Source organism: Vidua macroura, chromosome 1 (assembly GCF_024509145.1).
Source record: "Vidua macroura isolate BioBank_ID:100142 chromosome 1, ASM2450914v1, whole genome shotgun sequence".
NCBI classification, from domain to species: domain Eukaryota; kingdom Metazoa; phylum Chordata; class Aves; order Passeriformes; family Viduidae; genus Vidua; species Vidua macroura.
The window spans coordinates 3092280-3118557 of NC_071571.1; the positions used below are offsets into that span (position 1 = coordinate 3092280).

At 46.0% G+C, this 26278-nt stretch overlaps 1 protein-coding gene across 1 annotated transcript in view; it reads right to left on the minus strand.

Annotated features, from left to right (window-relative positions):
- The window catches only part of VIPR1 (vasoactive intestinal peptide receptor 1), a 100453-nt gene that overhangs the window by 73904 nt on the left and 271 nt on the right, over positions 1-26278 (minus strand). The gene's annotated exons all lie outside the window — the stretch shown is intronic.

The window sequence follows — 26278 nt, forward strand, 5'->3', positions numbered from 1 at the left end:
AAGTTTGCCAGCTTTGAGTAAAGACATTTTTGATAACTCTCCTGTGCCCAATGGCCAGTGCACATGGAGGACATCATGTACCTGAGCAGCTGCTGAAGAGGGACATTCTCATCAGGATTTAGCAGCCTGGCTACAGATTTCAGGAGGAATTAAACAGTCCTGGAGGAGTAAACATTACTGGACTCAGTAAACAAAGCTATCAGCACTCCCCCTGCGCAGTCCTGTGTGCAGGGTCAGGATGAAGACATGGGGACAATTCAAAATGTGGTTCCACTCCTGGTGCCTGAAAAGGGAGTTAAAGCCACAGGTTGAACAGGTTGTAATGTGAGCCTGAGAGCCTGAAAAGGTGACAAATAGGACATGACACATGCTCACCCACACTGTCTAATCCAGGCATGCACACAGCTCTTCCACCTGAGGAGAGCACTGACGCCTCCCCAGGAGCCCGAGGGCCACTTTTAATTCTTCTGACAGCTCCCACCACCTTCCTGCTCACAGAGGGATGCTGTGACAGGGCTGCAGCCCCACCACTGACACTTCTGAGCACAGAGCTGAGTGCCAGGTGGGACAGATGATCCCAGTGAAGTGTCAGATGATGGAAATATTCACATTCCAAACTCAAACAACCCCAGCAGCTTCCATGTTTGAAACACAGAATCATGGAATGGTTTGGGTTGGGAAGGACCTTGAAGTTCATCTCATTCCAACCCCCTGCCATGGGCAGGACACCTTCCACTATTCCAGGTTGCTCCAAGTCTCATCCAACCTGACCTTGGACATTCCCAGGGATGGGCCACGGTGAGGCTTGACCAGGGAAGTGATTTCCAATAGCTTTAAGGAAGCAAGGATCAAAGCCTCTTGCTTCCTGCAGGGATTCACCACCCCAGCTTGGCTGCTGGATGGGAGCTTTGCTGCCCATCCATCCCCAAACAAAGCCAACTTCCAGCACCCTCAGACTGTGCACCAGCTCGTGGTGAACCTGATGTTCAGGCAGATAATTAATTCTGCTTTATTCCCCCAGGCATTTCCTTTTGTCACTCCTTACCTGCTAACAGCACAGATGGGGGAAAGAGATTAGAGGGAAGATGTTCCTGTTTTGTCTGGTTAAAAGGGAAAATATAGAACAGCACAAATGATACAGAAAATGAGTGCTTGGATGACAAGACCAAATCTTACTGGTACAGCATCACCAGACCTCTCTCAGGTGATGCCACTGGCTGTAGATCTCAATGTTTTACAATGTTTATGTCCTTAATGTCTTTTGACAAAAGGAGAATCCAAAGCAGAAAACCCAAAATTAACCCCACATAAAACCAACCAAAAAAACCCCACCCAAACTCAAAGGAACCTAAGGAAACCTCAACCCACAAAAACCCCACAACAAAACTGTCAGTTGGTCTCTCTGCCTCCAAAAATTCCTTCTTTATAGAAAAAAAGTAGACAAAGGAGTAACAACCCCCCACTAAATGCTTCACACTCTCTGTTCCCGGCATTTGAATGTCTCTAAAAGACTTTTCCATGTGCCAGTCTACATTGATGTCCACATCTGTCAGAGATACAAAATATTGAAATGTTCTCCTCAAAATACCCCGGTCTGCCAGCAAAGAGCCAACAGAAAAACAGAGAATTTGTGAAAGGAGTGGGAAAGAAAAGAGTTGGGCTCTTTTTCCATGGGAACAAGGGAAAGACTTCAAATCCCAGCTTAGGAATCTTGGATATGAGAAAAACAACAGATTAGGTAATTAGGAAGGTAAAACCTGAGATGGGCATCAGTGATCAGGACACCCGGGAAGAGGATCTTGGAAAGAAAACAATGTTTAGAGCAGCAGGAGGAGCAGAAAACCTCTGAGCATTGCTAGAAGTCTCAGCCTGGCTGTCAGGATCAACTCAGCTGAGCAGAAAACGCCTTTGAGCAACAGGGCTAAAAAGAGAACAACAGGAAAAGAAACCAAGTGAGATTACTATGCAAAGAGCTGAAATTCAAGAGAAAGCCAAATATAGCACCAAGAAAAGGAGAACTCACATGTGGAGCCCCACCCCAGCTTCTGTTCACTGGCTTCTCCAAAGAACTGGAGGTGAAAATATAATTTTACTAATGCAAACTGGAACAGTTACACAGGGAAATGATTTAGCTTGAATAACTGAGAACAACAACAGTGAAGGTGCATGGAAACTGATGCGAGGTGGAAGCCACTCAGACAGGAAAAAATGTGCTCAGATGGGATGGTGGGAGTGGCACCAGCTGGCTGAAAGTCAACAAAAGTAAAGCTTTTTTTATATGTAGGAAGGAGAGGGGGAAAAAGATCCAGACAGCTCTCAGCAGGTTAATCTGAGTTAAACACACAGGTCTTTTGAACATGACTCGAAAGAAAGAGTGATGGAAAGTGGCAGCAACAAAATAGAAAATGTGGTTTATTGAGAGTAAGTCATGGCAAGGTAACTTATAAGGTTGTTTTACAAGGTAATTGTTTGGTTTGTTTTTTTTTTTTTTTTTTTTTTTTTTGAGGGGAAGAGATGAAAGTCAGTGGATTTAAACTTTCTGGACCTCTGTAAAAAGTCTGATTCTGTGCTAAAAGGAATAACTACCATAACAATGGGCACAAGGATTAATAAAACTGGGAGGAAACTAAAGGTGATGGCCCATGAGGCTGTGAATTCCTCATCCATGGAAGTGCCCAAGGCCAGGTTAGATGGGGTCTGGGATAGTGGAAGGTGTCCCTGCCATGGCAGGAGGGGGAGTGACCTTTTTTTAATCACTTGTGTGCACACACCAGAAAATGGCCAATCCAGATCTGCCTACAACTAAAGATGAGGCAAACATCCTTAAAAGGGGACAGAGAGGGGTAATTTCAAGGGTGCTGATGGTGCCTTTAGAGTAATCAGCTCTTCACAGCCACCTCCTCCTTGCTTTAGCAGCCCCTACATGCCTGGCACCTTTTCCATCAGGAGTTGGATCTTTCCTGGCTCTACCCCAGCATCCTTTGGTCCCATCAAATCAGGACAGCAATAACTCTTGACAGCTCCCCCAGAAACTGCAGTTCCTGCAGCAGGGCTACAATTTCCTGACTGGAAAGAGAAGGGGAAAAAAGAAAAAAAAAAAAAAAAAAAAAAAAGGAAAATTTAAGAGAAAAAAGATAGCAACTAAATTGAACTTTGGTTCTGAAGAAGAAAGTATGAAACTAAGGCAAAAAAAATTTCCGACTCTCCAAAACTCCTCAAGTGTGTAAAATCAATTAGCTGAGAGACAGGCAGCAGCATGTTGAGCAGTAAGAACATCAGTGAGGAGCACAGGGAGCACCTCCTTCCACAGCAGTCACCTCCAGAAGGGTGAGAGAGGAGGAAAGCAAAACTACTGGGAAGAAATCAGATTATTTATGCTTCTTCTTAAGTGCCTTTCAAACACTGACTGTAACATGGGATAGCAGAGGAGGAGGCTCTCAGGTGTCCCTGTGAGGTCACCAGGATTTCAGCTCCCAAATGCCTTTCTGAGGTGGGGTGATTTCACACTGACACTCAGCCCCTCTGTGGATGCTTAAGCAAAAAACAAAAACAAACAAACAAACAAACAAACAATACCACAGCCCTGCACAAATTCAGTAAAAGGAGTGGCCATTTTTGCTGCTATGACCTAGGAAACTCCTGACACTCTCTCAGTGGTTCTGAGCAATGATCTGACAGCACAATTCTGAGTCAGCCAGGAGCTCTGGGCAGCTGAATGCAAGAGGCTGAGCCTCAGAAAATATTCAGTCCTCTATTGGTGACACTGTCATTGTCCCCCCCCACTAAACACAACCAAGGCCTGATTAACAAATCCTCCTCACTGCTGGAAGTTCATCCAGCACAGCAGCAAAGTCTCACAGGTGTGAGTTAGCCCTTCTCTTTATTGTTTTAACAACCTGTTCTGCAGTAAGGCTGGCTAAGAGATGGTCCCAATCACCCCCAAGGGGAGGATGCAGCAGAGGCATCGTGGTGACCACAGCACAGGCAGTGCCTGGTGCTGTCTAATCACTGAATTGCAGAAAAATTGGCTGGAAGGGATCTCAGGAGGGCTGGCCCAGCCTTCAGCTTGAAGCTGGACTCACACCAATATTAGTCTTGCTCAGCCACAGATTTCTCTACCCAAAAAAACCTTCCAGCATGGAGATTGCACAAGCTTTCTGGGTGATTTGGTTTGTTTTACAACCCTTGTAGTGCAGAAACCCGCATTATTTGTAGCTGCTCTTCAAGCACCTTCTGACTACAGCCTCGTGTAGAACCTTGAGGTGAAAAAGGAGCCACATCTTCCCCTTTTACACAGCAAATGTTCACCTACACAGCCAGGTGTCCCCCTTTTCACCTCCACAAATAAAAACCATGAAAAAGCATGAGATGGCTGGGCTGCAGCCCCACTCCCAGTCACCACAAACTGTGTCCCTACAATAGGCTGGGCACGGTGTGGCTGGACAGTGCCCAGGCACAAAGGGACCTGGGGGTTCTGGTCAACAGTGACTGGACACGAGCCAGCAGCGGGCCCTGGTGGCCAAAGGCCAGTGACTCCTGGCTTGGATCAGGAGCGGTGTGGCCAGCAGGAGCAGGGAGGTCATTCTGCCCCATACCTGGCACAGGTGAGGCCACACCTCGAGTGCCGTGCCCAGCTCTGGCCCCTCGGTTTGGGAAGGACGTTGGGACGCTCGAGCGCGTCCAGAGGAGGCAACGAGGCTGGAGAGGGGCTGGGAACACAAACCCTGTGAGGAACGGCTGAGGGAGCTGGGGGGGCTCAGCCTGGAGAAAAGGAGACTCAGGGCTGACCTCAGCACTCTCCACAGCTCCTGAAAGGTGGCTGTGCTCAGCTGGGCTTGGGCTCTTTCTCCAGGAACTGACAGAACCAGAGCACACAGCCTCAAGCTGTATCAGGGAAATAGAGGTTGGATATCAGGAAAAAGTTTTTTTACAGAAAGAGTGATAAAGTTCTGGAATGGCTGCCCGGGGAGGTGGTGGAGTCCCCATCCCTGGGTGTGTTTAACAAAGCCTGGATGTGGCACTGGGTGCCAGGGTTGAGTTGAGGTGTTGGGGCTGGGTTGGACTCAATGATCTTGAAGGTCTCTTCCAACCCAACTTCTATGTGATTAACCCAGCAGTGTGAAATCCACCACCAAACCATGTCCCCATGGCACCTGAAGAGCAACCAGTGTAAGATCTTCACCTGCAATCCCCGGCCAGCAGCAATGTCCTGTCAGGATTTTAATTCAGGATGCAACTGGAAATGTGACACCTGCAAAGCCACATAATGGATGACTCACAATGAATCCAGCCAAGTTTACCCATTCAAGAAGGATAAATATTGGGGCTTCAAAATGGTCTGGACTGGGCCATGGGTGAGGGGTGGAGTTGGCATGGTTAAGGGTTGGGCTTGATGATCTTTGAGGTCTTTTCCAATCTAAACATTTCTATGATTCTGTGGATGCAGAGGTGAAAAAAAAAATGATCTGCACAAACAGATTAAAAACACTTTTAAAACTCCTTCTGCAACAGCTTGAGCTGCCATCCAAGTTTCTAATCACACAATGCCCTACAAGAAATAACCACAAAAACCATCCTAAGGTTTTAGGTGCTTCATTAAAGTGCTTCATTAAGGTGCTTCATTAAAGAATAAAAATAATAACAATTAAGAAATCCAGCTCCTTTTCCCTCCAGAGTTTGATCTTGAGCAGTTTTCTCAGGCACATCACACACTCCTGGATATCCCAGATTTCCCACAGAAGGCATCCACCACAAGAATACTTAAGTATGGACACCTAACAAACATAGCCCAAGAATTTTCTGAAAACATTAACTGACAAAACCCAGCCAAGTTCTTTAGCTGCCATCCATGCCCCATGAAGAGGAATATGTTCTGTAAACAGAGATATCTCCACAAAGAGTGATACCAAACAGGAGATCCCCCTTTGCCTGGGTTCTACTGACTGGAAGCTGAGTTTAATATGCAGTACATTTCTTTTTTCTTTGATTTTATTAATTGTACCAAGTGTAAATCTGTTACTGAAACAGCACTTAAATTGTTCATAATAACATTAAAACTGCCTCCCTGTGAAATGAATGAGGTTCCCCTCTCATGTCCTCTCTGTGGACTGTGGGAAATTTCCCCGTGCTGTTTAGAGTGTTTATTAAGGTTGGGTTTTGAGTAAACAATTGTTTAGGGAATTGACCACTGCTCTGTTGATCCTCTGCACCTTTCCAGGGAACACCATCCCAACAGTGCCTTTAGGATGATATTATCCTACTCCCACTGCCAAATTGCTATCCCTGTCTTCCAGAAAGCAACACCAGAATGCTGTAGGAGCCTATTAAAATATCTCTGATGTTTCCCCAAATGATGCTTCTGTAATAAAACCCATCTTCCTCTCGTGATCTCTGCATCCTGACAAAAAACTTCCTCCTGATGACCAGGCACCAGTTTGAGGATGGGGGACCTTCTTCACCTCCTCTTGGTTGTCCTGTTTATGAAATCATGGAATGGTTTGGGTTGGAAGGGACCTTAAAGCTCCTCTCATTCCAGCCCCTGCCATGGGCAGGGACATCTCCCACCAGACCAGGTTATTTTTTGCACACAGGTCATCGTTCTTCTGGAAGGCCAGGCCACCAAAGGTGATCCAAGCCAGGCACAGTTTCCCAATGGAAATTATTAACTTGGAGTAAAAACTTCATCGCAGCTCAACCATGAATTAAAAAGGGGGGAATCGGAAGTGAAAATAAATAAGTGAACCAACAACCCAGTGTTTACTAAACTAAGGCAAACAGAGATGAAGAAATACAAACAAAGCATCATGAAATTTAGAAGCATTATATGAGAACCTGGAGCTATCAGGAAAACTCTGCAGCTGGTAAAGATAAGAGATTAATGAGAAGTTAATATTTTTAGTTGTTTTGTTGGTTTTGGATTTTTTTTTATTTGATTTGTTTTGAGTTTGGTTTCCTTGGGGTTTTTTCAGTTTGGATTTTTTTTTTTAACAAAAACATGACAACAACAAAAAAAAAAAAAAAAAATTAAGACCATACACTCCAGCAGAGGAAAGTTCAACATGTAATAATTTTGATCTGTATTTGGATAGCAGCAGGGCAACATGCATGGCTCTGCTGATGACGGAGAAGCTTTTTCCAGCTCATTAGTAACAAAGGCAAATGTTAAACAGCATCCACGAGAGATAAACATTTAAAATTAGCAGGCCTGGAGAACTTGCACCTAAGAGCATTTGTAAATCTGGCTGAGAGCTGTTTGAACCCAGCCAAATGCAAAGCCTGGACTCGAGAAAGAACAGACTCAGCTCAGACCTCCAATACGGCAGCCAGATTTTGGGAAAGAAGTGATGTGGCAGAGAATTTGGGGATTAAAAGAGGTAAATAATTCCACATTAACTCCCAGTGTGTGCTGCTGGGAAAAGGCAAACATGAGTGTTTACTGGATAAACTGAGCAGAGAGGAAGGACAAAAAGAAAATTCTCCTTTCTTACACGGCACTGGAAGGTCTGTCCCATGACACCACGTCAAGAATTTTAAAAGGCCAATAAAAACCAAAGGAGGGTGTGGAAAGGAAGCACAAAAGGAAGTAGAGGAGCTCTGCATCCTTCTGGATGCCCTCAGGTTATCTCAGTAGCTACTGGGAGCATGTTCAGGCAACTTAACCAGGTGTTGAATGTGCTCAGAGGCTCTTTGCTATCAGAAAATTCAATCTAGCAGAGTAAAGCACAATGGGATATGAACTGAAAACCTCTGAAAATCCATAACCCTCTCCAGATTATCTCCAATAATAGCAAGGGCCAGGGGAAATGTGTTGGGCTGCCCATCTCAGCCCTTTAAATAGAAGAGTTCAGCAGAGCATGAGTTACATTTTATCAGGAACAGGTTGTTGGACTCGATTTACTGGAGGTAACTGGTGAAAATTAGCTGCTTTTAATAAGTTGCCAAATAAAATAATCTGTTGTTCCCAACAGGGATTACTCTAATCTTAATATAGCTCCAACTGCACAGACTTCCTGGGTTTTGATGTCAGATTTTGGCCCAGGCACTGAGATGTTACATTTTCCTTGGACTTTCCCAAGTAGCTGCTGGCTTCCACTCATGAAAGCCCACTTGCTCTTGTTTGGAAAAAAACCCCCACATTTAAATAATGAAGCTTCAATAATGTTCTCAGCTGCAAGAGGAGGAAATGCTGCTCAGATGTCCGTGAAAACTCCATTCCAGGGGCATTTCTCTTTGATGAACACCTTTGGGTTGGAAAAAGCCAGGTCAAGGCCTGACTATCCATGTCATGGAGCAAGAAGAGGCAAAGAAAAATCATATTGATCCTGATGGAACCAGAGGTGCTGCCAGTTCCCAAAGTTTCATCAGGAAACTTGTAGTATCTTCAGTTTTTCCCATGGTCAGCACATCCTGGTCTAGTGGAAGGTGCCCCTGCTGAGAGCAGCAGCTTGGAATGAGATGAACTCCAAGATCCCTTCCCACCAAAGTCATTCCATGATTCTGTGATCCCAGCCAACAGAGGAGCAGCAGCAGCAGCCTTCAGGTCACCTTGGTGGCACAGAGAAGATGCCAAACCTCTGTAATCCAGCTGATAAATAAATGAGAAATTCAACTTTTTCTTTTTTTCCTGAATAATTTAATGATTTTTGCTGCTGGTTTTGCAGGTTTTTGTGGCTGCCAAAAGTGACCAGGAGCTATTGGTATTTCACCAGTGCAGACAGTGACACGGAGCTGGTCCCTGTGCATGCAGGAACAGACAGAGAAATTGCACTCCAAGGCAGAATTCCTTTGCCTCAATTTGCTGCCCAAGGCCCAGGTGAAATTCTCGAGAGCTGGGAGAGCCCCTGGTCCAAGGCAAGGTGTCTGAGGGACGTGTCCCCTGTGCTGCCCTCAGCTTCCTGAACTGGCACAAGGCCCTGCCTGGAGGTAGATAAATCCAACCTCAAAGCTCCAGTGATCACAAAAGCAGAGTTTGGCACCTTAATCTGCAATCCACTCCCACCCTGGGGATGTTTTCACAGGACAAAAGGAGGATCTGATCCTATTCTTGCTAAAAATGAAGGACGCCTGGAGTCTCCCTGTCCTCTGTATAACATCTCACTCTGTTCCATGTGTGAGAGAAAGAAATCCATCTTGAATGAAAGAGATGCTCTGCAATTCCAGGGAAGAGAAACCATTCCTACTCTTTTATTTTTTTCCCTGCTGTTTTCTGTTCTTCAAAGCAAGAACATCCATGTCATCAGTTCTGGGCTTGCTGGGGCTGGGGACACAGTGAACTCTGGCTGCACCTGCCCCTCAGGAGCTATTTGGATGTTACAGATGTGAGTGGATTGTGCAATCCCTGTGCCTGCAGATGTGCTGTGGGATCCCACTTTAACCCTCTTGCTATCTGAGGTGCCCCATCCCATAAAAGAGAATTGCACCGCTCGTGGTTTATCAGACTCCTCTGGGTCTTAACCTGGGAGCAGGGACCTAAAAAGCATCTTCAGGGTTGGGATTTCACAACCCAGTTGTTTTACTCTTCTGGCAGAGTTCAGCCTTTTCCCTGAGGATCCTCAGAGATGAAAATGCCTCTCAGTGGCACAAGCTCACACTGCCATGGCAGAGGTTGGTCCAGCAAGGGAAGATCTTCCAGATGAGAAGTTCAGGCTGTTGCCAACAGGAAAACCACGTTTAAGGTCAGGAGTCCTCCAGAAACTCTTCCCAGCTCCACAGCCCACCAGCCAGCCCAGTGAAAAAATGAGGATTTTCTGTTCCACAGCCTGTGCTGCTTTGCTCACTGCAGTGAACATCGTGTTCACCATCATCTGGTTCCCACCATTAACTTCCCTTAACTGGGTTTCCTGCCCCCAAGGGGGTTGCTTCCTGCCCAGAACATCCCATTCCCAGCCCTGCACACGTTATTGAGGGCCAGGTTTTGTAGAGGAGAATTTATGGCGCTTTTCAATCACAGCCAAACCAGGATCCAGTTGTGCCCTGTGCATCCCTCACAGGTTTCTCAGGCTGTTAGCATTTCTGGGAGAAATTGGCTTCTCCAAGGGTGGAAATGCAGCTTTGCCCCTTAATTTCACTCCTAAATCCCCAGCTTTGGGCTATAGTGAATCACAAAGAAGGCATAGCAGCAGCAGAACAGGGTGAGGAAAGAGAAGAAGCACCAAAGCTTCAAATCAAAGGCCTGGAATCATTAGGACCATTTTTTTTACAAGGCTGTTATTGCTGTAATTATAGCTGTGCTTACTGTCACTGCTAATGGATGTGCCTTCCATGCTCACAGGGCTGCAGGCAGGGAAGGAATATTCTCCTTCCACAGCTTTCCCAACCTGGGCATGGAGCCATCCATCCACAGCTCCCAGCACACCCAGAACTGAGCCTTGCAAAGAGCTGGAGGAAAATCAAACTCAGTAACCCTGCCCCATGATTTACAGGGACACTCCAGACCGTAGCTGTGCTTATACAGCCTGGAAATATTCTCTTCTCGTGGGTGAATAAACAAAATAACTGAATTATTATTATTATTATTATTATTATTATTATTATTATTATTATTATTTTTAATTCTCCAAGAGCTTTCAGCGTTCTGGATTGAGTTTATAGCCATCACCTTGCTGTGTTCCTGCTCTTTTCTGTGTGTCAGCCTTCGGGGGAGATTTGTGTCATTCATCTCCTTGGTGACACAAGTTGATATCAGACAGTTGTTTCTGGTGGTATTTGACAGCAGCATCTCATGCCACAGCTAAACCTGGACCAGGTAAGACTGAGCAATATAAAGAGCTAAATAACATCTTTATTTTCTCCTAGGTGAACACACATTTTCTACCAAGCATGGCCAGAAATCCCCTGGATTCAGCCAAGCACCAGCTCCAGGCTTTGCTCCACAAAATTAAATTCAGGATAGGAAATAGAGAGAAGTGCTTTCCTCAGCGTCAAAGTACAGCAAAATGTGCAGATCTTCTCTGAAAAGCCTTCATTTAAAAGCAAAAAAATCAAGGTTGGCTCCCCGAAGTGCAGCATCCCCCTGGGATGGCACAATGAACTCCTGAACATGTGGAGTCAGAGCAGGGATGTCCTAAAGATGGGAGAGAAAAAAAAAAAAATCACATTTCTTCCGAGAAGCAGGGAAATTATCCCTGACCTGGGATCCGAGCCACTGTGGATTAAAACTCTTTGGAACAAGAAGAGAATCACACTTTTTTCTCCTTATACACAAAGCAATTTGCCTCTTCAATGGCATAAGAATTAAATCCAGCTGGAATGGCTTTTTAATTAAAATCATACTTTGCTTATCAGAGTGAGAGCACTTAGCTGATTACAAAGGGAAGTGGCAAACTCTGGCATCCCATTCCCCATTCCCTGTGCCCCCAACTCCCTGTGTAACCCTTTGCAAACTGCCCCACCTGAGCTCTCCTCACCCCACTTATGGACCCGAAAAAGTCATGTAGGACACACAGAGTCTCTGTAAAAGCTGAGACAAAAGCTCCTTCCCCGAATCTGCTGGAGTTCAGTTTGCTGAACCCTGGGAATTTCCTAAGCTAAGAATCTCCATACATTTAATTTCATCTCCTTGGCTGTGTTTTTTATACTCATGGACAACTGAAATGTTCCTCACTGTCCTGGAAGGGCCCTGAGCCCATTCCTGGCAGGTCCCCCCCCACTCCAATGGTTAAGGAGCCCTTTTTCCCCAAGCATCATCACCCACACAAAATTCCCAGCTCAGGATAGGGACAAGGCTGGCTCACACTCCCCTCGAGGTGTTCCCACATCCCTGGGGTCACTGGGACGTGCTGCCTGTGCCACACGTGGGTCTCAGGCCCGGGCTTGCTCCTGTCACACCTTCCAGGAGCATTAATGTGGCACAGCCAGGCTCACTCAGCCCAGCTAAGCTGATTTATCCTGGCCAGGGTGGTGACTGCAGGACAGGATTTTCCCAAGCACAGCCAGGAGTTAAATTCCAAGGGCCCAATGAATATGTGACCCAATTCCTGAGGGCTTTTATCTCCCTGTGTCCTTTGCCAGCTCCTGTGAGGGGAAGGGATGCTGGGGGGAGATGCTGGAGCTGAGGTCTTGGACTTGTGCTGTTTGCAGTGATCCTGTGGGAATTCCCTTGAAATAGCCACAGGAACTCAGCAGCACTTTCCTTACAGACAGAAAGGAGATCAGATGCTACTTGCATCAAGAAAGACTCATTTTTTAGCTCCAGTAAAATGATTTCAGCCACAAGGTGCTGATTTAGGCTGAATTAATCATCTCCAGGTCAAACCCAAGAGCACGTGTGTTGCTCTTCATGTGTCTCCCACATAATGAAGAAAATGCAGCTTTTCCCTTGCACTCCTCCTGCCCTCTCCCCCTCCTGACACCCAGGAGTGCTGCTTCCCATCAATGCCACCATTCTACAGGGAAACACAACCCACTGAGAAACCCCACAGGAGACACCTGATCTCAGTGGCCCGAATTTCTTAAGATTCCTAAATACTTTTAAACCCCAGACTTATCCCAATATTACATTTCTAAGCCTAAAAACGTTCTTCCCCAATGAAGTCTGCTGCTGTTGAAGGGAGTTAAGAGAAGCCCAGACCCCAAGGCTCAATAGGATTGAAACTGATAGTTGTGATAGAACTTTCAAAAGTTTCAAAAACTCTTCCACTGTCTGATCCGTGGCACAGGTCACGATCCCTTCTCTGAGATGGTCAGACTGGCAACCTGAGAATCAGGAAAGTGGCATTTCTCTCCTTCCCAAAAATGGCTCTGCCATCAAATAAAGATGTGGCCATCCTGGCCATGTTCTGGCCTGAAAAGAATGTTTAAAACCAAGACTTTTTTCTTTATTTATTCACCCCTCTGTTAAGAAAAGTAACTTAGGACTTCTGAACATATCCAGTCTCTTGATGGGAAGAAAGGGGGAAAGGCTATTCTGTTTTTTCTTCCTCATGAGCTAAGAATGAAAATGATAAACCCCTTCAACCCCTCCTCTCAGCTTCACAAAATAACCCACCTTGGTGACATTATTTCTCAAGAAAAAGTTAGAGTTTTTGTTAAGGGAAAATATCTTTGGAAGGCAGAGTCAGCAAGGTCTGAAGAGACCACTCACCAATCCTTATGTCTTGGTCTTAAGATCAATTAAATCTCATTTCCCAGTGGCCACATGCCCCAGTCTCAGAGGGCAGCTCCAGTCACTCACTGGTGAGCTCTGCAGAATCTTAATGGGTTCCCCACTGTAGACCTCACTGTTGGGGTACAAATTCAGTTTTAGATTTCTCTCCCTCCTGCCCCTTGTAAGCAGCTCATGTCCCTGTGCATGTGGGGCTGGAGGTGCTCACTGCATCGTTTCTGGGGAGAAGCACAATTTTTAATTTTGCTGCTGTTGTTTTAGCACAGTGTGAAGAGTCTGGGTGAGGCTCTCTATTGCTTGTACAAGGACAATAAAAAATATTAATCTTCCTCGCCATTCCAATTGTTTTACAGGAAATGGGCCACATCTGCTGGGTGAAACACCGTGCTGGGACTGTCACCCAACTCCTGTGTGACCACTGAGCACATGGCCTGTGCCATCCTGATGGAAACCATTCCCTAGCTCTGCTCCCTGACAAAACACCCCTTTCCCTTCATGGCAGTGATCCCCAGGACACTTGGCTGGCCCAGGAAGGCCAGAAGGATGGATGGATTCCTCAGAACAAGGGGTGATGTTGGGAGAGGGCAGTGAGCCCTGTCACACGTAGAGCAAAGCTGTCCAGTTGGCTTTGAGCTTCTGCCACCCACACACCCCCCAGTGTGTCCACACACAATTTCCAAAATAATGTCACAAAATCCAAAATAAAGAGCCTAGAGAAAGACTGTTGAAAAGAGGAATCATCAGTGGGACCCTTCCACCAGGGATCTGGCAAATCCAGAGCACTGGTGGGACTGGACTCTGAGGAGACACCACTGAAGTCTCCCAGTTCTTAAAGGAGGTTTATAAAAAAGAGGGAGAACAATTCTTCACATGGGCAGATAGATATAGGACAGGGGAATGGCTCTAAACTAAGAGGAGAGGTTTATTAGATGTCAAGAATAAATTGTTCCCTGTGAGGGTGCTGAGGCCTGGCACAGGATGCCCAGAGAAGCTGTGGCTGCCCCTGGATCCCTGGCAGTGTCCAAGGCCAGGCTGGATGGGGCTTGGAGCAACCTGGGACACTGGAAGGTGTCCCTGCCCAGGGTAGGAGGTGGAATTGGATGATTTTAAGATCCTTTCCAAGCCAAACCATCCCATGACTCTGTTCTGACTACACAAACCCCTGGAGAGATCCTGCCCATCCCTCAACAAACCACACTGGATTTCTGCACTGGATTTCAACTTCTAAACCAGAAGAAATGTTCCTCTTTCCAGGATGACCTGTTCCCATCCCCTACTCTCACCCTGACTGAAAGCCAAATCCAGATACAGCTCCAAGCTTCACCAGGCTCCCATTCCTGCACTGCCAGGTAGATCCATAACTGCACCAATGCTTTGCTCCTGCTAAAGGTGGTTCTGCCTTGCTCAGTTTTTCCTGACAGGAGAGCAGGAGGGTGAGCTCAGCACTGGGAACAGGATCACATCTCACTCCCTCACTGCTGCAAACCTTCCCACACCCAGCTACATCCAATCCCTTCGAGTATACAACACTCTTGCACCAGCACTGAATCATAAAATCCTTATGCATAGAGTCATAAAATCCTTAAAGCTGGGAAAGGCCTCTGAGATCACTGAGCCCAATCATAAACCCAGCACTGCCATGTCCACCACTAAACCATGGCCCCAAGCACCACCTTTACACATTTTTTTGGGCACATTTGGGGAGGGTGATTCCACCACCAACAGGAGCAGCCTGTTCCAAAGCTTGACAACACGTTCAGAGAAGAAATTTTTCCAAACAATTCCATGAAGAAAAAGATGTTTCCATTCCCTGATATCATCACGAGTCCACGTGTGTAGGGGGTAAGCACATCATCCCCATGACATCAATTAGCAATGCTAATCTAGCCAAATGTTAATTACAACGCCTTTAGCATGTAGGCAGAAAAAAGTGAAAAGAAACAAGGCAAAAGTAAGTCTCATTTCCAGGTTGGGTTGTATGCATTCAGCCACAAGGCCACCCCCAGCAGAAAGTTCATTTTCAGAGCCTGGAACTGAGCTGAGCTTCCCAACTTTATCCTGAACTCTCCATCTGTAGCTGAATTTGTTGGTTCATCTCCTTCTCCTGCTGGTTGCCCCAGTGGATGCTGTTCCTTGCCTGTACTTTTCCCCAGGCTACTCTGCCAGGGAAATCAGCATTTATTTTTAGGTCCATTGCTCTCTGACTGGTTGGGCTCTCCTCCCAGGGCTGCAATATATATTTAATACTTGTTTTCAGAGCTGGACGTTTGAGTGGTGAACTGGCACACGCAAGAAATCATTATAAAGGAGAGGGGCATCAACCTGCCAAACATTTTAACTCCTCTTCTGGAAAAAGAGACTTGAACCCTCAGCAGTCCCATAGTAGGGAAAGAAGCAAGAATCAAAGATACAGTTGCTGTTTGGTGAGGATGATGATGGTGATGATGATAGCTTCACTGTGCAGTAACAAATCCTGTCAGATCTGCAGCAGAGGAACACAAGGGGGGTACACGATCAGAGCAATTTGCAGAGGAAAAAGAACACCCACGCTGGAAAAGGGCAGTGCAGGAGGGAGAAGTGCATCTGGGCTGCTCAGCATTCCCAGCACAGGGAATGTCCTGGGGGTGCTGGAGCTTCTGGACATTGGTGATCCAGGTGGGACCAGCAGAGCCAGGGCTCATCCCACACCAGGGATCCAGCTCAGATCTGTGATCACTCCACAGTGGATGTCCCCCAGGGCTGTGCTTCCCAACCCTCTGCAGCTGGGGGTCAGGACTCCTGCCCGTGGCCACCTCAGCCTCCATCCTCTCCCTCATCCCATATCCCCAGGCAATTCCTTGCTGGGATCAGCTCCTGGCCAGACCCTGAGCTCTCCACCAGAGCCTGCAGCAATCCCATGGATTCTTTTCCCTTCCCACCTCTCTTTCCAAAGAGCAGGGACAGTGCTGGTGACTTGCATGAGGGGTCTTCCCTTCAGGAAAACACAGCCTTTCCTCAGCCCTTTACTTTGCTCTTCTTCCACAACTCAGTTGTGGTTTTTGGAAGATATCCCCTCAATAAATCCTGCCTTTGTTCCACCTCTCTGTAACAACAACACTCAGCAAACATATTTGCACAGACAACCAAAGCTTCAGCTTTGTAGCTGGGTTTAAAAAGATTTCCAGATATTTTTCTAACCATATATATTTTTTTTTTTTTCCAATCGAAGCTGTTATTTCTCTTGATAAAACCTTTCCTCATCTGCATTGCACACAAAGAGGTAAAGATAAGCCTTTGATACACCCTGTGCTGTGTGAATTCCCTGGAAAGGGAGGAGAGAGAGGGGCAAGGAGGAACAAAGCTTAATTTTGCTGGAGATGCTGCTGAAAACAAAACTGTGTGAACAATTCCTGCGCCCCAAGCACAAAGCATCACTTCCAGCAGGTGAAAAAAAAGCTCTGCACAGAGAAACTCTGCAAAAACCAAACTGTCCAAGGAGAGTCAGGGAGCAGAGAAGAGCAGAAAGGGTGGAAAATTTCCTTGAGAGGGATCACTGGAATTAAGTGCATGGCTGAGACCCACATGCAGACATGTTTAATGTCATATCCCCCCCAAAAATGCACTCAGCCTTGCAGTCAACACTTGGGCACGTCAGAAATTCCTCATGTGGTGCTTGGCCTCCTCTTGGTGCCTTGGAAAGCTGGGAGCTCTCTCAGCAGCAGCGTTTTTCTCTGCCTCTGAGGATGTCAAGCAAAAAAAACCAACAACCTGTTTGTATTCTGAAAACAGGCTGGAAAAGCCTAATTGTTCTTAAAAAGCAGGATGGAAATGGTAAAAACCCCAATAGATGGATCCAGATGTGAAAGGAAAAAAAGTGAAAGCCTAACTGATCTTTAAAAACAGGATAAAAATGGTAAAATACCCAATAGATGGATGCAGATGTGGAAAAGGAAAAAAAGTAAAAGCCTAATTGTTCTTAAAAAGCAGGATGAAAGTGGTAAAAAACCCAATAGATGGGTGCAGATGTGGAATGAAACAAGTGAGTTGACTCAGTAGTGGTTCTTTTGCCATTTCCATTTTGCTTTGGAATGTCCCCAGAGCAACAGGAAAACTCTCAGGGAGGGGATCCCAAAACTCCATCACCCCTCCACAGAACTCCCAGCACACGCTCAGCAAGGGGAGCAAAGCAGCCACATCATTCCTTGCTGAATTGTCCCAAATTCCATGGGAAAAAATGCAGCCAAAAAATGCCAGGCACAGCTTAGGACTGAGCCCAGCCACTGATGGTGAGGAGCATGAAATGGCTTTAGCCACTTTAAACCAGGCACAGGTTTAATCTCCACTCAGGAAACTCCTGAGGGCAGTGAAAGGTGACTTAAAATTTTTAAAAAATTAAAAAATAAATAATAATAATAATAAAAAAAAAAAAACAAACAAGTACACGTGTCCCACCCAGCCATGTGCAGGAGGAACGAGTTCCCCTCTCCTCAACAAATGGGTGGGGTAGAAGATAGAACAGAAATCACCACATTCACTTAAAATGAGAGGTGGCAAAATAAAGGTGGCAGAGGTGTAATCCCCAGCAGGGTTTGGATCCTGGCCATTTCCAAGCTGAGTGCATAAAAATGCTGAGGGTCAGCCTTGAGGCTGCTTTTCATTTTGGTGCAGATGTGCAGAGCTGTGTGTTGTGTCCTTTTTTTTGAGGGGTGGTGATGATCACAACCAGTACATTTATTTTGATTTCATTTCCTTCCTGCCTGGCAAGGGGATGTGTGTTCCTCAAAGTCTGAGCTGCCACTTGGGAGAGATGAAATAAAACCTGTTCTTGGGTAAGGAATAAAGCAGGCTGCAGGGAAGAGCTCAGCATGGAGGAAATTTCCTTTGTTTTTTTTGTTTTTTTTTTTTTTTTCCACTCTTACACAACACAAGAAACCAGTTTGAGGCTTAAGATCTCTAAAGAGAGGTGTCTGCCAAAGGACTGAAGTGCCACTGTATCAGTGGAAGGTGCAGAATGAGGTAACTTTAATTTTGGTGTTCCCAGCATCACAGAGTCCCAGAATCCTACAATGGTTTGGGTTGAAAGGACCTTAAAGATCATCTCCTCCCAACCCCACAGAGCATCTGCAGGGGCTTCCCTCTCTGCAAAGGGATGATGTGGGGATATTTTTCTATCCCTCCAGTGGTCTGAAAGTGGTCAGCTGCACTGACCCTGCCCTCACTGCTGACCCCACAGGAGCTCAGACCATCCTGGTCACTCAGACACCCAAAATGCCAAAATCAGGGTGTCCTCATCTGCCAGGAGAATCCCACCTGCAAGGGAGCTCCCAGGCTGAGCATCTGTGACAGCCAGTGACATCTGGGAGGGCCCTGGGGACACTGCTCAGATGTGGCTGGGATGCTCCAGATCACCAGGGATTAATGGAAACATCTGTTAAACACAGAATCCAGGCTGGAGCCTCAAAGAGGCTCCTTTCAAAAGACACCCAGTGGATTTCAGCTTTCAAAAGGAGACACCAGGTATTGATATTTTGCCCTCCAGACAAGAATTGTGTTTAAATAGATTTTTTTTCCCCTCCATAACTCTTGATGACAGGGATGAGGATGAAAAAAAAAAAAACAAAACATGGAGCTCATAGGGGAGGAGGAACACCCCTGCTGAAAAAAAGGACAGGACCATGGGGGTGGTGGCTCAACAAACAGAGTTGGGATCTCTGTATTCAATTCCTTTGGCCTCTTCTCTACTTTAAATCGATGCAAATCAATGGAGCCAGGCCATGACAGCCAGAAGAGTTTATCAAAACCACATCACCCACTCAGCTCGTTAGTGAAACGTATCAAAAAATAATCCCACTTTGGTTCTGAATTAGAAAATCATCACAATTCTGTGCAAACCATGGAATTTAAATGCCAAGCAGATTTCCAGAAGTGTAAATCTCCAGCTCCCAGCAATGCAAACAGTGAAATGGAGAGTTAGAGACTGCCCTGGGGGGAGGAGAAATCCACCTAATGCGACTAATGGAGGAATTTAAAGCTGTTAACATCCACTGGTGCTGTTGACTGAAAAAGTGACTGTGTTAATTTAAAATACATCAGGGTCTCTAAAATTCCTGTAGAGGGACAGGCCTTTACATCCTGGAAATCCTATATATATATATATACATACATACACACACATATCACACACACATATATATTTATATATACATATATATACATATATATATATAAAGACATACATATATAAATATAAATACAAATATATAGATAAAAATAGAAATATATATATAGATATATAAATATAAAATTAAATCTATACATATATGTAACAGTCAGTGCTGGAGATAAGATCTGCCCCAATAAAGCGCCAGTAAAGCAGCACTAATGCGAGCTCTGCAGCCCTGAGCAACCCACAGCACACGTCCCTGCTCACAGAAACCTCCCTAAATTCCCTCCACAAACCAACCAGCTCCAAATGACCCAGCTGAGGGCTGATGTCACCCACTCCAGCCTCCAGCCAGGGCTGTGCTGTGAGGAGATCAGAGGAAAGAATGAGAAACAATTCTTATCTCCACTTCAACCTGCTGTTGTGCACATGTGGAATGTGTCGTGGAGATTTGTGATTCCTTAATTGGACACTGGATGGTGTTTGGGTTGATTGATCAGTGAGGTCAAAGCTGTATTAAACTGGCTGCAAGGGTTACTGAGGTTCTTAACGAGTGTAGTATAATATAGTATAAGATGATATAATAAAGCAATTGATCAGCCTTCTGCAATCATGGAGCCAGTGCTAATTATTACCCAGCTGGGGGCCTGCGGGGACACAAAAAATAGCAGAGGCAAGGGCTGGAAGAGCAAGGAAATCTCACATCTGCTTGCTCCTCTCCACCTCACCTGCTCGCTCCCAGCGGGTCAGGACTCGTTCACAGGGGATATTTATTTTTGTGCAGATTGGCAATTATTAAAAAGAAGTGATTTGCTATTGTAGCTCTGCCCTCGTTAGGGTTTAGGCATGAGGCTGAGCTGGCTCAAAGTGATTTGTGGCAAAGCCCCAGCCAAGGGGATGCTCCTAATAAAGCTGAAGTTTTGGGGTGGAAAATATTTGCGCTGTATTATCATCCTCATCAGAAGGAAAGCTACTGATTCATCCTCAGTAAGTTACATTTCTTAGTTAAAAAATATTTATTCTTAAAAAACCTTATTAAAAAATACAACTCTGTTTTTTAACTTATTAAAATAAACTACTATTAAAACTCACAATTTATGAAACTATAATATAAATAAAAACTAATAAACATCTACATCCAAACAAAAAAAAACCTCACACATTTAATCCCAATCCTAAGAAAAAAAAAAAAAAGAAAAAAAAGGAAAAAAAAAAGCCAAAAACCTCAACATGCACCTTTTGTTCTTACATCTTTAGGAGCTTTTATCTTTTCTAGCAGTGCTGAAGCAGCCTGGTATTGCCCCATTTAACAAATAAATGGGTTTTATAATGATGCAAGGAGCATCCAATGGCTCTGGGAGCTCATCCCCTCCTCAAAAATCTCCTCCAAACCTTCCCCCGGGCACTTCCTGAGTGCCAATGAATGAACTTTCCCTGTGTTAAGAGTTCTGGTTGCTGAGGATTTTAGACTTTCTGTACTAACAGACTCTAACCCCCAGGAGAACACTGGATTTGACGTGAAGCCATGGATAAAACTATCAAAATTGATTGATAACACTAAGATTGCAGGTGTGTAGTTGATTAGAAATGTGTAATATCACCAAATAGAAAACTTAGAGTTTAAAGTTTTAGAATCTAGCAATATATATGGGACAAAGTAGAAGTTTTAAAGCAGTAGCTAGTTGCTCTTCTTCACCACCTTCTTCCTTCTTCTTCATAAGCTTGAGTAGTATTTTGTAATTAGACAAAAAAATCCACATTGCGGACTTTGAGTGATTAGTTATTAGGTTAAAAGTGCAAATAATTTAAGTGTCATTTCTTAATTAAATAGTTTAGCCTTAAAAAACCTTGTAGCAAAAGGCTGTGAACCATTTTGTGCCTTGTTAAAGACTACAAAACTCACTGCTGTGAGACTGTGAGACATAGATAAGAAATAATGAACATCTAAATACAACCAATAATAATAATAAATTATTATCCAATAATAAATAATCTAATCTAATGATTAGTTAATAATAAATTATCTAAATAATAAACATCTAAATAATAAACCATCATCTCAAGTGCCTTCAATCCCAACCTCAACAGAAGCAGAAAAAATCTGGGGAAAGGTGAAGGATGTGTCCAGAGAGATGAATCAGCCCACAGAAATCCCTGGTGCTCATTCTGCAAAAGGGAATGGTGGCAAAAAACCTGCTCAGGTGGCAACCAGCCTTCTCCAGCCATGCCCAGGACCTCCCTGCCATGGCAGGAGCTGTGGAGCTCTGGGTGGGTGCCAGTCTGAGGGTTGGCATCGCATCCCTGGCCCTCTCATAGACCCAAATGTTTGGGTTTTCTGCCACTGCAGCCCTCTGAGATCCCATTTTCAGAGGCAAAAGCGTCTCCCCTCTTGGCTGAGGTCCCACCCAGCTGAAGCTGTGGGAGCTTGTGACTTCTGGAGAACATCTGGGAGTGTGGAGGGGAGGGAGCAGTGGAGAAGCTGCACTCAGCACCCACAGAGGGAAACCAGCACAGGAGGATGAACCCCTGGCATGGCACAGGCCAGTCTGTGTGTCTGTCCATCCTGCTGGGTCACAACTCCAGCCCCTCCTCTCTGGGCTCTCCAGTCACCTCCAGCTCCTTTTGTCTCTGTTTTTGGCCCCTGACTTGGGGTTTTTTTTTCTTGGCTGCATTTCCTGGATTTTGATTCTCGCAAAGCTCTTTCCTCTTCTTTCCAACACAGAAGAGAGAAAGTTGATGAGAGCGGGGAGTGGGGCTATATTTAATCCCACAGCCTTTCCCAGGCATTGGAAAGCCACAAATCCATGTCCCCTGAGGCAGGGTGATGCAGCAGGGGAAGTGACAGCAGCACAAAAGTGACACCGCCACGCTGGTGCTGACCTGGTCTGAGGGCAGGGTGTGACCTCCTGCCTTCCCAAAACCCAGCTGAATCCTGCTCCCCACCAAAGCCTGACTGAGAGGTTTTATTCTGCACAGATGATCTGAGCCCTTTCCTGAATTTCAGCCACTCATGGTGTGACAAATCTCCTCCAAGTGCGTTCAGGTCTGGCTTAAAAAAAGATCATCAAATCCCGGGTCTCGTTGATCTCCACAGTGTCTGGCGCCCTGCCCCAGGCTGCCAATAAACACTTGATGCTGAACAGGGAGATCTCCCTCTTGTCCCTCTTCCCTCTGTTCCAAAAGATTTGTGTCCATATTCTAGCCCAAACAGGAGAGAATTCCCAGTCCTCCCAGACTATCAGCATGTCATGTGGAAGATTGACTTTGACAAGTCACCAGTCTCTCCAGTTGTTTCTGCTGGAGACCATCTGGTAAAGGCAAAAACCTCTCTATTTTTTCCCCTTCCCCACCCCCCTGTTAAAATGAATATAAACTCTGCATGTTTGCCATTTCTAAGGCAGCCTCGCAGCTGAAACACCTCTCTCCTGACACAGTCCCACCACTCACTCACTCACTCACTCATTCTCCACTTGCCCATTTGCCAAATGTGCAGAGCATCCCCCGACTGCCCCGATCCCTCCTTGGAAAGCCAAGTGTGAGAGGCAAAAAAAATCCCACTCCACAAAGTCACTGTGACACACTGAGAACGAGAACAAAATGTTTTGTCAGCCTCAGGAGCCACCACAGGACAAAACGCAACTCACCTGAATTTGCATTTCTATCCCGAGCAGCCCTCTGGCTCTCACACCTCTCACTGACGGGTTGGGACCAGAGGATTTTTAAAGCGCTGTAAAACCGGGGGAAATGCACCTCCACACCCAAAATTCACAACCCAGGCGGCTTTCCCTGTCCATGGTCCCACCTGTCTCCTGCTGCTGAGTGTCTGGTAAAAATCCCTCTTTTAAATAACACCCGGGTGGACTCGTCTGCTTTTACAGCCCATCCCAATTCCCGGCTGGTTGTCCCGAGTTTCCCTGCTGGAGACAAACTCCTGGGCTGCAGGGAGGGTGTGATAATGATGATGTGAATGCTCCTGCTGACGTGCTGGTGAGTAAAACACAGCTTGAAACAGCTTTAAGTATTTCCCCTAGCACGTTTTTCCCCTCAGATGCTGTTTCCCCCCACTATTTTACAATTTTGCCTTTTTATGCCCTAGGTAAGAGCTCCCACAATGTTATTATTGCTGATTATGTGTCCTCTCGGAAAACTTCACAGAGAGGCTTTCAGAGCTATCCAGACACAGGGTTGGGCAACTGGTTCTCCTGAATAAAGTCAGTCATGCATTTATACAAGCATAAATGGAATAAATCATACACCCAGCGATACATTCAGGATTTGTGGCAAGGCCTTTGTTAAACACATGCTGTTATTGCTAAAGGATCTTTGTGCTGGGTGCAGGAACTGGCCTGGAGGATTCCAGTGAGAACCTTGTCTTTTGGCCAAAACCAGTGGTTGTTTGGTTTAACGTATATTTCTGTCACTTCGCAGATTCTCAATCAATGACAGGAGGAAAGAGGTACAGACACAGCTGAAGTGGTTTTTCCGATTTCTGTGGAGCTCAGATTTCACTGATTTTCCACACTGATCACATTTCCAGCATTTGCACTCCGACTGATGAAGAATCGGATCTGAGTTGTTTTATTCTTTTCCATCACAAACCTACTTCAAGGCTGGAACAGAGCAAAGCTCTAAAGAAAAGCACAAATTACACCAGCTGGGCAGATTTGGCTAATTTAAGGAGCTTGAAGTCTGAAGGCACGTGGAATCCACCAACTGCTTCAAATTATCCACATCTCATGTTCTAAACACACACTGGGGGAAAAAAAAAAGTGTCTAATTTGTAGCTCTTCAGGCCAAATTATTTTAATTACACCCCCAAAACCAACACAGAAGAACCTAAAAGGGATTATTGTGCATTTACACCACCACCAACATTAACACTTTTATTCCAACTTTTCCAAGGTGCCCCTGGCAGGAGGGCAGGACTTTGGTGAGCATGGCCTGATGACCTCAGCAAATGAGATCTGCCCAATTCCCTCTTCTCCACAGCGTGCACGATGAGAGGTGAAAGTTTATAACAGCAATTAGAAACCACATGGCTGCAGGAGTTTTATGGTGCTGAACTTGTTGATCAGCCACTTGTTCAGAGTTTTTTTTTTTTTCCCCAAGGACGTACCAATAAAAATTATCACGAGAAATTATACAAAAGAAACCCAAACCAACCAAGCTCTGCTGAGCCATCACAGGTCCCAAAGCTGGGTTATGACTGCAGAGCTGCTTCTGCTTTAAAAATCAGCACCAAATCCCAGGTTTAAGCTGAGAAACAAACCAGGGATTTTCTCCAGCACTGAGGCAGTTCAGTATTAGTCACCTTGTAGATCAGTGCTGATAAAGGAGCATGTGAATCTTTTTAACCCACCAGCGTGAACCAGATCCCAGGAACATTAACAACAACAACAGAATAATAAAAGGGTTGGAAAGGAAGCAGTTACAGGATTGCACCCAGTCTTGTGCTGCCCCAAAGCTTTAGGGGTTTGTGCTCGTTGATGGCAACCCAAGAGCATCACTCCCCACCCCAAGATCCTGCCACCCCTTGCAGGGTGAACTTCAGCGGCCCTGTGACCTCACCCTCTGCAGGATCTGGCCCCAGAGGAGCCCTTCATGCCAACAATCTTTAAAAAAAATGGGAATTTTGCCAAGGGCTTCAGTGGAAGCAAGAGTTGGAGCAGCTCCAGCAGCTGATGAGAATGCTGCCCCCTTCTCCTTTCCCCAACTCCAGCCCTGGACATTTGGGCTATTTTGGATCTTCCCTAAAGCAAGCTCTGTAGAATTCCAAGAACTGATTGCCTGGTCCTTTTTTTTTTTCAGTACTTTAATCCATTTTCCCAACCTGTTCAAGCTCTAAGAAAGTCTCTGGCAATGCAGATGGGTGGGTGGCTTATGGTGACAGCCAAAAAAAATTACAATTAAATCCATTTGTTTCATTCCTTGTGGGACAAGGGGAGAAGAAAGGGGAGACAAGCGATGCACTGACACATCTGGGTTAACTTCCACTCTCTGAGGCTCAGCCTGCTTGGTCTGATTCTGCTTTAAGACAAGGCTGGATGATGCTCTGAGCAACTGGTCTCCTGAAAGCTGTCCTGTCCACAGGGCTTTGGGATCAGATGCTATTTATTTCCAACCATTCTACAATTCCGTGATGGTTCTGTGACCACAACCACTGCCACCAGCCCAGCAGAGCAAACACAGGTGACTTGGATGGTACAACCCAATTCTGGTGGGCAACCTCACCCAGCCCTACAGGATGCCGGGGAGGCAGCCTCACCTTCCAGAGAGAAAACAGCCGTGGGAGCAGGTTACAAGTGAGAGGGAAACTCAGCCACAGCCAGCATCAAATCTCCCCCCAACCCCAGGCTGCTAAATTAAAACCAGACTCGTTCTAAATCAAACCCTGTGAGGAAACGAGCTGCGAGAGCAAAGCTCCAGCGAAATCAGAGAACTGCAGACTCCCTGAGTGGTCTGGGTTGGAAGGGACCTTAGAGATCCTCCAGTTCCATCCCGTGCCATGGCCAGGGACACTTTTCCCTGGAGCGGGGAGCTCAGATAAGCGTGCAGAAGCCGTGCCCTGATCCTCCTGCTGGCACGGAGGATCAGCTCCGCTCGCACGTGTGACTGTGCAGGGCAGACACAGCTCCAGAAGAAACAAAACCCCTTCGCTCAGCCTGCCCCCATCCCGGACCCGAGCGCGGGGACATCACACCCAGCAGGGACATCACACCCAGCAGGGACATCACACCCAGCAGGGACGCGGCAGCCCGGACACATCCCCCGGCTCCGGCTCTGGAGCGGTGGAAAGCGGCGCTTTGCCCAACTTCTCGTGGGCAGCTGCGGGGAGAGCCCACCCCAGAGCTCCCCCATCCCGTGACAGCCCCGTCCCGTTGTCCCCAGGTTTGGGGCGAGCGCTGCAAGGACTCATCGAGCTCCTCAACAGAAACCAAAGCGAACCGAAAGCCAGCAAACGTGAATGACAGCGAACCCAGGAGCCGCTTGTGAAACAAAACGCTAAAATCCCGAAAGGGAATCCCTGCAGCTCA